Source organism: Anarrhichthys ocellatus, unplaced genomic scaffold (assembly GCF_004355925.1).
Source record: "Anarrhichthys ocellatus isolate YVR2014 unplaced genomic scaffold, GSC_Weel_1.0 scaffold3, whole genome shotgun sequence".
Taxonomy (NCBI): Eukaryota; Metazoa; Chordata; class Actinopteri; order Perciformes; family Anarhichadidae; genus Anarrhichthys; species Anarrhichthys ocellatus.
This window is the reverse complement of record NW_022280033.1, coordinates 14,208,735-14,221,152: the sequence shown is the minus strand read 5'-3', so window position 1 is coordinate 14,221,152 and position 12,418 is coordinate 14,208,735.

Below are 12,418 nucleotides of genomic sequence, written 5' to 3'. Positions count from 1 at the left end.
GTCATTCATCCCGTTCAGTCAAAGGTCAAAGCAAAGCCTTTGGAGGCCAGTTATAGGTCATATAATTTTAGAAATCTGGCAGGAGGCGGCTCGTTAAGAATTACTTTTTTTTTAAACTAATTTAATCCTTTTTTGTCAAATATCATACAGCACATTCAGTCTCTGAAGTCAGGGATTATTAGCAAAAATTACATTTTCATATACTACCTACAGTAGTTATAAAACCCACTGACCACAACAGAGCCATAAGAGCCCATAAGAACATAAGAGCCCTCATCCCTTGAAAAAAACATGTGTTTTTCAACTGCAGACTGAAACACATGATAAGAGACCCCCCTGAAAACACTGGGAGTGTGCTCATGACAACCAAATTCAGAGATATAAAGAAGCAAAGAAAACTTGCTTTTGTAAAATATATAATAACGATGGGACTTGCACCTATTCAAGGCTATTTAAAGAGAAATAAAGTGCATTTCTTAATGACAACCAATCATAGTCACTATGTAAAAAAGGCCTTTTCACACGCAGTGGCACATTCTAAAATATCGGCATGATCCAACTCCACTGAGCCTGTAATTGTATGTTTTTCTTTTTCTTTTTTATAAGTAAGACACTTCCTGCTTCATATAGACCAAATAATCCAAACCCAGCTCAAGTGTGACCTTTTTAGAGACTGAAATGATCCAGTACAAAGTAAATAACTTTTCATTTACCTGACTTAAAGCACAGTCATTAAAGCGTGCCTTCAAGACACGCATAGCAGCACAGCTTGATACGGTTTAACAAATGTCACTGTAATAACATGTGATCGATCAGCCCATGTTGTTTGTCTACTATGTTGGCAAAGAAATGTATTCAAAAGATATTAAACGGAGGAACGTGCTGTGTTTATCCTCTAAATAACTGTGTTCCTTACGGCCGACCTATGTTGTTATGAAGAGAAAGGGCTGTTTTAAGTTTTTGCAACCATCCTCCTCATGTAATACAACTTATTAAAGAGCTTATTAAACAGTCACGCATTACCTCTCGCAAACTGTTAACTAGCCTGCACTGATCATCTCAGCCATGCCATGGCACATAAACAAGTATAATGTTTATTTTTTGATCTCTGAGGAGAACTCACGGTGTCTCTTATTGTAACTAATGGCGAAGAACTTGCGCTGCCTCGCCCCTAACCCTGTCCAGATGGGACGTCTGAACATCAGTTCGGAAAAGTTAAAAATAGTCCACAAAGTAACACTTCATCTATCATTTCTCGGCCCTGTGGCAACCAGCTGAAAGAGAACAAACCGCGTCACTTTTTCTCAACAACGAAGGAGATGCTGGAAGAGCTCTGACATTTACAGGGATGTTGCTTTCTTTTTCCTTTTTTGTAGAGTAAAGAAAAGAAATTCTCAAAGCTTTTAATTCAGACCATTCCTCTTTGAAATTCTCAGATTCAAGCATGTAGAACATATAGCAGAGTATTGTCCAGCACTGTGCAGTGAACTAATTCATTAAATCCAACATGGAACTGGGATTATTTTCCTTTGCTGTTAACACTAACAGCTTGCAGGGTAAAGCACTGTTGTCAAGCTCATTTAGGTAACTGTTAAATTACATGATTCTCCAAGAGGGAAAGTGAATCCCTCCCTGAAGGACCATTTTTGTTCTCAACTTTGCTTGTGAGATGACTCAGGCAGAGGGCTGCGTACACAGAAGTTTCACAGTTTTAGCTCAGGTGTTGTGGTGATATGCGCCTCAGGCACAAAAGTATGTTATCTTCAACAGTGTGCATGCCGTGACATATTTCTGGTACTGGTTGGTTGGTTGTACATGCAAAACTGCTGGTGCAGGTGTGTGTGTGTGTGTGTGTGTGTGTGCTGGCATGTGTGGGTGTGTTTTAACGTGTTATCTTTCAAGGGAGGAAGAGTAAAAGGAAGTGAGAGAGGAAAAGCGCAAGTCGGATCGAGCTCAACGCGGTTCACCACAGATGGTTATTGTTTAGAATTCCAGGGTCATGATCTCATGCTGCGCTCTCCCTCTATCTCACAGACCCTGTAGGCTATGAATTAATCAAACGAAACACAAGCCTTGATATTGTAAGTACTCTACTATCAGATTACCGACTACAGCCCCCGTCAACAGAAATCAGATTACTTCAGCAATGGGCAGAGACACTTGTGATAATAGTTGTGGCCAGCAGCGCTTTGGAAAAAGAACGGGAGCACTGCCAAATTTCAGGAATCTATTCACTAATCTTTAATACATCTGCAAGCATCTCACCTTGAATCTGTGTGACAGAGGTAGACTTCCTTCTCTCTCTTTCTACTGTGTTTACTTTACTGTTAACCAGGGGGGATATCCTGTCGATTCACCCTCTCTTTCTTCTCCCTGTGTCTGCTCAGCCAATCGCAGTCGCAGGCGCAGTGAGGATGTCAGCAGGAGAAGCCTCCGATAGATAACGCTCCAAAAAAGCCTCTTTGTTTGCACAAGGCAACCAGCAAAGAAGCCTTTGATGGGATGAAGGGTCCCGCCTGTCACCCACTGCCTCACACCTCCCATTATCTCTGTCTCCTCCTCAGTGTGTGTGATCCCCGTGCAAAGCGACGGCGGGACTGAAGCATTTAGCTGCTGTCAGTCAGAGAGAACGGGGCTGCGGAAGAGGACACGGAGGAGCTGTCTTGGCTGACTGCTGGCAAACGAGCCACAGAGGCCCCATTACTTTCCCTGCTTGTCAGGAAGGAGTTAACCCCAGGGGGGAGGCCAAACATTAGGCTCAATGGTAACTGAGTGTGTAATTAATGCCGCAATGTGTCCAGTCCCCAGGACCTTCTCAACCTCGGGACCCATTCTCAGACTCTGGAAGAGAGGGAGAGGTCAGCAGGAGGAGAGGGGGGCATCCGGGCCCCCCTTATGCCACTGCATCTGTCCAGAGAGGGGATATAGTCTCCGTCAGGGCCTCAGGCGAATGACCCTTGTCAGCCATAAAGTTATGGGAGACAACAGATTGGTCTCCGATGATGGATGTGAAGAAGGAGGGCATTTCACAGTCCCATGATTTACACTGACTTCTTCCTAAAACTTTTGATGTTTGGTAGAAAATGGATTTAATGGCTTGACCGCAGCATAATTGGCCCAAATTAAATCACTTTGGTAATTGTTTGCTTGTAGTTGTTTGCGTAACAATTTTCAAATACCTTCTGGTGTATAATTTATGCCAGCAAGTTTAACGAGCTCTGTTTGAAAAAGCTATTTAAAGAACAGGCATCATTTTGAGAATGTCCGGTTACAATATGAATAATAGATCCATTGAAATATTTTGGCACAGTTGCTGAGGGCTAACAAATTACTTTGGCTCTGTCTCTCTAGACTGTTGATAGTAGATTAGCCTAATCACTACAGCATCAATCAGGATGAATGCTTTTCTATTTGTTCGGGAGGCTGCTCTAAAATGGTTTCTGCTGTGCAGCAAATTTACACGTTGCAGATATTGTCAGTTGTTTCTGACTCTGCCAGTTTGAAGGAGTAGAATTTGGACATGTTAAAGCCTGTTGTGGCTTGGGAGGGGACAGGTCATGTCCTGTCCAGTTACATCAAAGTACCAGAAGACGGCAAGCTACTGGAGTGTGCGCAGATATCTGGTTGGCAATATGTGGTTCGGGTGTGGTTAGTCTGGCTAGTTCTCCCTGTAACGGCTTTATTGATGAATGTCCTTAAAGCTAAGACAGATCTTATCGTGGCTCATATTTAGTTTGGCATCTTGCAGAGATTCCTAAACTTCTTACTTGTTCCTAGATCCTAGGTTTCAGTCCGGCTATGCCTTAGTTATCTGGAGCATGGAGGCTTTGACAGCATTTCTGAGCTGTATAAATAAACATGGAAAGACGTTCGTAGATGTACACTTGATCTGGGAAAATATTGCTGTCGACCATGCCATTCCATGTTTGTTTCAGATGCTGCTAACTGGTGATTAAGTGCATTTTTGGCCGTGACCGAGATCAGTCAGCCAGTCAACAATAGTGTGATTGGTTGCTTCGTCAGAGTTCGGAGTAAACAAATAACACGCTTTAGTAAGAGACTTGAGCCAGAAAGGAAACTGGCATCTGCAACCACGGACTTAAGTCATGGCCTCCTATGTAGCTCTCCACACCAGGAATTCTGATGACCAAAAGCCATCTAACTCTCTTGTCAATGGTGGTGAGAGCCGCTCCACCACATGTGAGCATTCCTGGGGCACCACGGCCTCGCCACAAGCTCATATTTATCGTGGTGTGGTTGAAACGCCACAGAGGAGCCCACAGCCAGCACATGGCTAAAGGAACACACACACACATGCTGTATGCTGTCTGGCCTCACTCTGATATGTCTGTCCAGCTCATCTCCTCTGGAATATAGACAGAATCAGCAATATTGTCAATGTCAGCAGACCAACTCCTGTAAAACAAGTCTGGCAGCCACAAAGTCACCTCCCATCAAGATCAGTGTGCTGTAACTTGCTTAAAGGGTGACCTGCCAGACTTGTACAGGGTAATTACTGCTCTTCTTAGTCTTTTGTGTTTTAATTAACCAAAAGTTAATGGAGTTTAATCACTAACACCAAAAAAGTCCCCCGTTTTTACAACGCAGTGAGTGTGTGTTTTAGGAGATATAACTACTGTCAGATAGGTTGTGTCTGACACACACAGGCCATTAGCAACCAGTAAGAAGTGCGGGGAGTCCTTCCTCTGGGCCCTTTGATTGTGGACTGTCTTAGTAGTTTTAGTGGTGCTTGGCTATTATCATCCTCCAAGGTAACATGCAATGGTGCTTTTATGTCTTCCCTGAACTTTGGACCCAGCTGGATGTATTTAGAACTGTTATAATGTAACGGAGGTTCAAAAGATTTCACTACCTTCCATTTAGCTCTCCTGCTGACACTGTTGGGCCACTTTAATATGCTTCCACACAGAGTCTGGATCTCATCATGGCCATGTGAGGGAAGGGGGAAAGGTGGGTGGGTTGACAGGGGGGCTGGATTTACAGGGAGAATCAATGTGATAAAGTACGGATCCATTAGCCGCAGTGGTGGTGAAGCCTGACAGATACAACGGACTAGTGGGCTGATTAGAACAAGTCGAGGGGGCGACATTACATGAGGGACATTATGTTGTGTTAATTGCTATCACGTGTGGCGCAATCCTTTGTTTTGACTGGATTTTAGCAGCTCATTTTCTGCTTTTAAAGTGTGATATTTGATGACAGTAACAGTTGGAGGTGTTTGAAAGAAAAGCAATACCAAAAACCACACTTTCACAGTTTCATGATACCTCACAGCCCCCAACTCCACTGGACCAGAGTGTCAGCCCAGGCATGAGTACAGAGTGTTTTCCTAGGCTATGGCGTCACTTTCCCCTGGCCTCTCTGGAGTGTGGTGGGACGCTGTAAAACTTTACTGAGGGGAGTAGTGCGACATGGGAGTGTCTCACCTCCATTAAAGTCCTTGCCAGGGTGCTGTGGCATTTAAACACTCGTAAATAAATAACGGTGAGATCTTCAACCCCCTAACATGGAGTTCCCCAGTCTGAGGGGGAACAGTAGGGGGGACCGCAAGGGGTACGACAGAGAGGGAAGGGTCAGCTGAGGCGTTCTGGTCTGATACCAAACAAAATGACTCTCAAAAAAACTTTACAGTAACCACTAATACCCACTGGCCCTCTGTAGTTGCACAGAGCCTCAGCCAAACCTCTGCTCCCGGGGAGAACGAGGCCACCAATATATTCATCTTACCCAGGGTGTTTTTCTTACTCTTGTTTTACAGGCGAGGGGTTAAGTCACCAGCATCTGGAGGCCAATTCTGCAATTGAGGGAAGGTCAGCGCAGGAGCAGGCTTTTTTAATACTGTGAAATAAATTGCTGAACCAACTAGTAATGTTGGAGTGGGTGAGGGCAGCTTGCACAATGTAAATGGCAGTCAGGTGTGACATTAATAGCCTATATCCTGCTCTTGGCAGTATGCGTTTGTGCCTGTTGGGAGAGCGACGAGTGTGTGGTGCCGAGCCGTGGATTAATCGGCTGGCAGGATCGACATACTAAGTGAGACGGAGAATTGGGAGCGAGTGGCAGAAAGCATCTTAGCAGCAGAGCAGGCTGACGTCACCAGAGCCGATACAATCAAAGTTCTGGTTGTAAACAAGCCCACCAGTCCAGAGCTGAGGGGCTGGGCTGTGTCAGCCTCCTGAGGTAATGCACACTGCTGTGAGGGCTGTTTGCTCTGCATGCGGAGGATTTGGAGGATTTTGGGTGGGCCTTTCGATGTGGTGTCCTCCTGGTGTCTAGATGGACAGTGCTGGTGAGGTGAGATTGATCTGCAGTCGCAGCCGAAGCCCTGTGAGACCGACACCGAGCAGAATGAAGAATGAAGACAAACGAAGGCCCCTGCAACGGCCAATGATCTTCATCGGTTACCCAGAGAGGCAGAGAACGAACAGGACAAGAGCAAGCGCATAGTATGTTTACCCAGGTGTGTGTTGTAGCTTGCCAGCTGCTGTGGAACAATATTGAAAGCAGACTGAAAGCTTAGCTGTGTGTACAAACCTGAGTAAGAAGAGCGTGTCCTTTTCAAAAAATGGCTTGGTTTATTATTTTCTGAAGACAAATCAAGGCTGGGCACTCCCTCAGAAACAAACCTTCCTTGCAACCCCTGCTCTGCATTCCCATACTCCTAGAGTACCTTTCCTTATCTCAGTAAGTGGAATTTCCCCCAATTGAGATGATTTAGATATGTGTATGTTACAAAAGGAACTACAGTAAGTTTGGTCTCACTGAGCACAGGCTTTCAAAGTGTTCACAATAGAGACATAACTGAAATGTAATTTTAATTAATCCAAGCAGTTTGGCCTCTCATTTTTTAAATATTCCAACGGCTTTTCAAAGGATTTGTATATTAACACGTAACGCTGCTCAATGAATAGGACCAGAAATGCAGAGGTGGTTTTGCAGAAAGGCTTCTGGCTTGCCTACTTAGTGTATATCTGTAATACTCTGGATTCATATTCCCGACCCCAAATTTTCACTCTGCATGAGAGAAGTATTGCAACAGCTATTGGCAAGAGAGCCTGACTACAGGCTCTTTTTTCACTTCAGTGTATGAAAGTATTAGTGTGGTAGTCATGCCAGGAAAAGTAAATCCTCCAGAGCTCTGTGCATGCACATACAAGTGTGTGCGTGTACATTTGCACATGCACGAGTGTGTACTTATAGATGTGTGTGTGTGCAGACGGAGACAAAATCAATCTCATCAATTCAGTGGGGTATTTCCAACAATCCCACTGTTTCTAATTACAACAGACCTTGCAGTCATTGTCTATTTGCTCTTTTTTTCATTTGTCTGCCATCAGCTTCATATGGTTGTAGTTTGCATTAATTCATATGTGGTCCACATTTGTGTTTGTAGCCTCAGTAGTTTAATCTCAGCCCAATCACAACAGAAAGGTATGTCCCGGATGCTACTCAGAGTCATCCCATCCCCGCCCTCTGGATATAGAGCACTAGTTATAGCTATAATGGCGTTGCTCAACGCGGCATAATCATCAGCGCTCTGTGCCAAAACACACAGACATGCACACCGTCTTTGCACTCGAGCAAAACCGAACATTGCAATATGAAATTGTTTAAAACACAAAGATGGGAAATTGAGAGTAGTTATGGTTTGCAAACTGAAAAAAAGTATCCATATGGCACAGGCATCTTTATGTCAAAGAAAGCAATGTACAGTGTTGTGCATTGCAGGGGGGTCTGGAAGCTGCACACATGGAAGCAGGTCAGGCCATCTGCATTCAAAAGAACTTACAAATCAAAAACAAACTTAATTGCATGCAGTTTGTTCTGAAAAGTATTAAGCTTTGTCTGTATATACTGTATGTAGATTGTGGTGTCCACAGCATGTCTTCCATAATCCTGCACACAGTATGTGAGGTCCTGCTGTCCTTGTTCTACAGTTTGTCTGTCAGTATGTTCTGTTAAACTCTGTGTGTTGTCCATGTGTCTTTGCACTATTAACACCAACACAAATTCCCGTACATTTATTTTTCTTGGCAATTAAAGTGTCTTTGCTCTTTTATTCAGAAAGTGGTAGCCAATGCAACGCAAGCCAAAAATGGAATTTATCCTCTGGCCAACAATTGAATTTGACAATAAAAAAAAAATAAAATGCAATCCGTATGAATAATGGGATTGTAAGGAGTAAGTTCACTTTATTGCTCTCATAATTAAGGGCCAATCAGGGCAATAATGAATGTTACTGGAGCTGGTGGTGCCACATGCTGCATGTGTGACAAATTGGCTCTTTTAGTCAATGTGGTTTTCCACAAAGCTGATCTGACTTGACATTCGAGAGGGTATTCGTCCTTTTGGCAGGGACTGTGGAAGATAATGACTGCCACATTACATCAACAGAGTGCCATGCCAACGGCTCAACTGATGACACATCCCATGATGCAAAGCTTTAATGCGCTTCCCGTCAATGGTTGTCATACGGCTCTCAATATTGGTTATTTCTAAAGCTGTGTTGTAACAGAGAGTTGAACAATGATTCTATTTTAAAGTGCACAGAGGGAGGTCCAAAGGGATTAAAGATACATTAGTATAGATTACATGTCTATTTAATTTGTCTTTATTAAAACATGAATCAATAATATGTCAGTGTTACAATTCTCCTATGACCCTGTCTGCATATCAATTTACCTCATGTGTGGTCCAAAATGAAAATGAGAGACGGAAAAATCTCACATTTATCTGACTAAACTGAGATGTAGGTTCTTGAGAAGAGAATTTGAATTTTGCTTCCGACAGACAGACAAAGATCTGTTGCTGTATTCCTCCCCTCAATTTTGAGTAATACTCAATTTTGAATGAAATTAAAAACTAAACGAGGTACACTAGTTGGAGAAGATCATGCTTAGTGAGCACTTTAATTGTCCCCTGTAATAATATACATTCTAAATCACATACAGTATATCTATAACAAAGTCAGTAAACTAAGCAGAAAAATCTTGTGCTTTTCCCGTTGTATACAGTAACTACACTGCTGTATGCTGGTAAACAGAATCAGTCCTGAGGAGAGTTTATTTAAGGTCTTGTTCTATCCCAGAAGAACAATGCGAAGAGAAGATTACTCAATTTTTTTGACCACATTAATCCTTGAAACTATCTGTCGATCAGCGTTTTGTTTCCCTCGTGAGCTGTAAGACGTTGTTTACTATTGTTAGAGCAAAAGTAGCTCTCAAAATCTGCAGTGAGTTATTAAATAAGTATGCTGACCTTTCAAGAGTGAGTAAAAATCAAAAAAGGCAAATAAATCCCTTTTCGCTTAATGCCTGCCTTTTTTATTGGATATTACCCTGGATTGTCAGGTGTGGGTGGGCTTGGCTGTTCTTCGGCCTATTAGCCACAGACTCGCATCTTGCCAGTTTATAAGTCACAGCCAGCCAAGACAAGGTGGTGGTCTAGATTTCCAGAAATCAAAGCAGATTGTTATAAATCGTGATCATCACTTCCTTTCTGCATCCAAGGAAAGCATTTTGGAGGTGGTAGGAGATTATTCTACCAGACGCTGGTGTAATGTAGTATGTTTGGCTTTACCTATCCATCTGGAACGCATTACCACAACATGAGGTACACACTGTCATGGCAACATGGGCAACATGGTCCCAGGACCACAGCCAGATCATCCAGGTCGAGGCTCAAAGAAAACAACCGATGTCACTCAAAGTGTGAAACAGAGATGCCTGCTACACTTTGCCAGACACATTTTGGATTACCAAGAGGATCGATACTCGTGCACAGTGTTATCTGCCACACGCTTTCACAGTGAATGCAAGAAAGCACTGCAGAGTTGCATAGCCTATACTGACCGCTGTCTCTGCTCGCTCAGTGGCTGTGGTGAGCAGAGTCCCTGTTGGGTCCTGTTGGGAAGGGGCCACTCTGTGGTTAATTAGCAGGCAGTGATTTGGCCCCAAGAGGGCCCCGGTCAGCCCACCAGTGAGCTCACTTCCCCTCGTCTTCACACTCACATGCACGGCCGCTCCCCAGCTATGAGTCAGCCCGTGGAGAGGGCGAGAGTGAGAGCGAGAGACAGGAAGTCATTTTACCCGCATCGGGCCCATCTCCAGTCTCATCGCCTGCCAACTCTGAGTAGTGTGATTACAGGCGAAACTGATTAAAACAAAACAACGTAGCCTCGTAGACCCCCCGTCCCCCCGTCCCCCCTACTCCTCCATGCATAAACGGGACACATGGACTGTGACACACACACACACACACACACACACACACATAGTCAGAAGAAACAGGATGTTAGCAGGATCCTGGACGTGATCTTTTTAGACTCTAATGGCATCCTGATGGAACACAGGTGCCTCCTGAGAGTTGCAGCACTTACACTGAATACACATGAGATGACTCAGTGCCCGCTTCCCTGGTTTAATCATTTAATGATTATTATGTCTTTAGGTATTTCCTCATGCTTATGCTTTTGTACTGCTCAGGAGCTTCGGTCTGGTTTCTCACAGAGTTGAAAGACTTGATAATATAGTGATGAGAAAGCAGGTCTCTGTGCCAGCCACATAAACATGCCTGTGACCTTTAAAGGATTTTCCCTGAGACATCGGATGCAGGTGCTCTGCAGAGATCAAAGAGGCCAAGTAAAACATACTTCGTTTGAGAACTCCAAGAGAGCTGATTTATTCAGTCAGTCCCACTGTAAAAATGCTCTGTAGTTTGGTTGAGAACCTCGAGCTAATGATGCTGTACTCCTTCAGAGCAGTTTAACAAGATGATGCATTTTCTTTCAATGTAATGGGAGAAAAAACCTTCCTTGGGGAATCTGATGGTGACCTGTATTGGATCGCTTAACGGCTGCGTATGGAATGCACCGTCATTTTGGAGTGTCAGATCTGATACCTTATCCTACGTTTTCATTCAAAAACACAGTGCATCATGGCGCACATGGCTTTAATAATGGGTTATGTGGTACTGAGAGCATTCATCAATATAATACAGTACCTATCATTGCCGTGTGCTCAAGGCTGGGGAATTTCTCATTCTGTTAAAGTAAAATGAATGCGCTCAATGAACAAAAAAAATGTCACACACCTTTCATCAGATCTTTAATGACCCTGCCACACCAGCTTCAGTATGTTGTTTTTAATACGGCATTTTAGCTCCCACCGTAGAGCTGAGAATTAGCTCAGAAATGGACCGTTTCCAAATACGCAGTGAACATTTACTGTTCGCTCAGCAAATCCACCAAACATGCAAGTCCAACCCAAAGCAGCCAACCGTCGAGGGTGAGGAAACCATCCGGCAAACAAATAAGGCTTTCACTGTAGCGCCTCACCGATGCCATGGGAACTGTGTGTTTTACTGTGCAAATCAAACAAAACAAGTATGATGATATATTGAGTGCAGGGCAAATAAGGGGCAAGTAGAGCCAAAAGGGCTTTGGGTTTTTAGTACAAAGACATAGTAACTTTTACAGCAAAAATCCACTTTTGTGGGTGCTAGTTTTGACTAAATATGACCACGTCCAACACACGATACAGATGCTATATGTGTAGAAATCCTATGTTGTGAAAGCAACCGGCCCTTCAACACTAGAAATCCAAAGGACCATTGAGGATATTAATCACATAATATGATGATCATCTGTTACTCAGACCCATCCCTTGGGGCGACATTGCAATGCCAGTCGTGACTCTTGGTTTTGGCAAAAGTTGATATGCAATAATTTTTGACCTGTCAGTAATTGCTTGATTTTCCACTGAATCAGTGGATTTACTGTCTCACTGCATCGGAAAAGCAAGATGGCAGAACAGGCCCTGTTGATTGGGAGCATTAAGGTTAAAGCCATGGTGGCAGGCTTCGGCACTGAAATGATGATGGCCACTGTACATACTGTATTTCATCTACATTGTGATATCCTCATGTCTGCTTTTTCCATTACTTCATGTTTCCAACACAAGGCTCATTCACAAACCTTCTGTTTAAAGTGAACATTCAGAGTTCCTTGAAATTGTCCAAACCATGTTTCTCATTCCCTGCAAAAGAAATATCCTCTCACTGTAATGATACGCAGCTTTTTGAACTAGGATTTATCCTCTTGGTATGTTTATGCCAAGTACTTGGAGTTGGCTTCCGTATGCACAGTTTCTGTATGAGCGTCTGTCAAAGTGGCCGTAAACAACATTTATTCAGCGCTGAAACAGCTTTTCCTCCTAGAGGCTTCCAGTAGGAGATAATAAATGCCTTACATAAACTCACAACTCTGAAGCAGTGGCATGTACAAACACATATACAACACAAATATGAAACATATATGAAACTTGTGATATTCAAACACACACACACACACACACACACACACACACACACACACACACACACACACACACACACACAC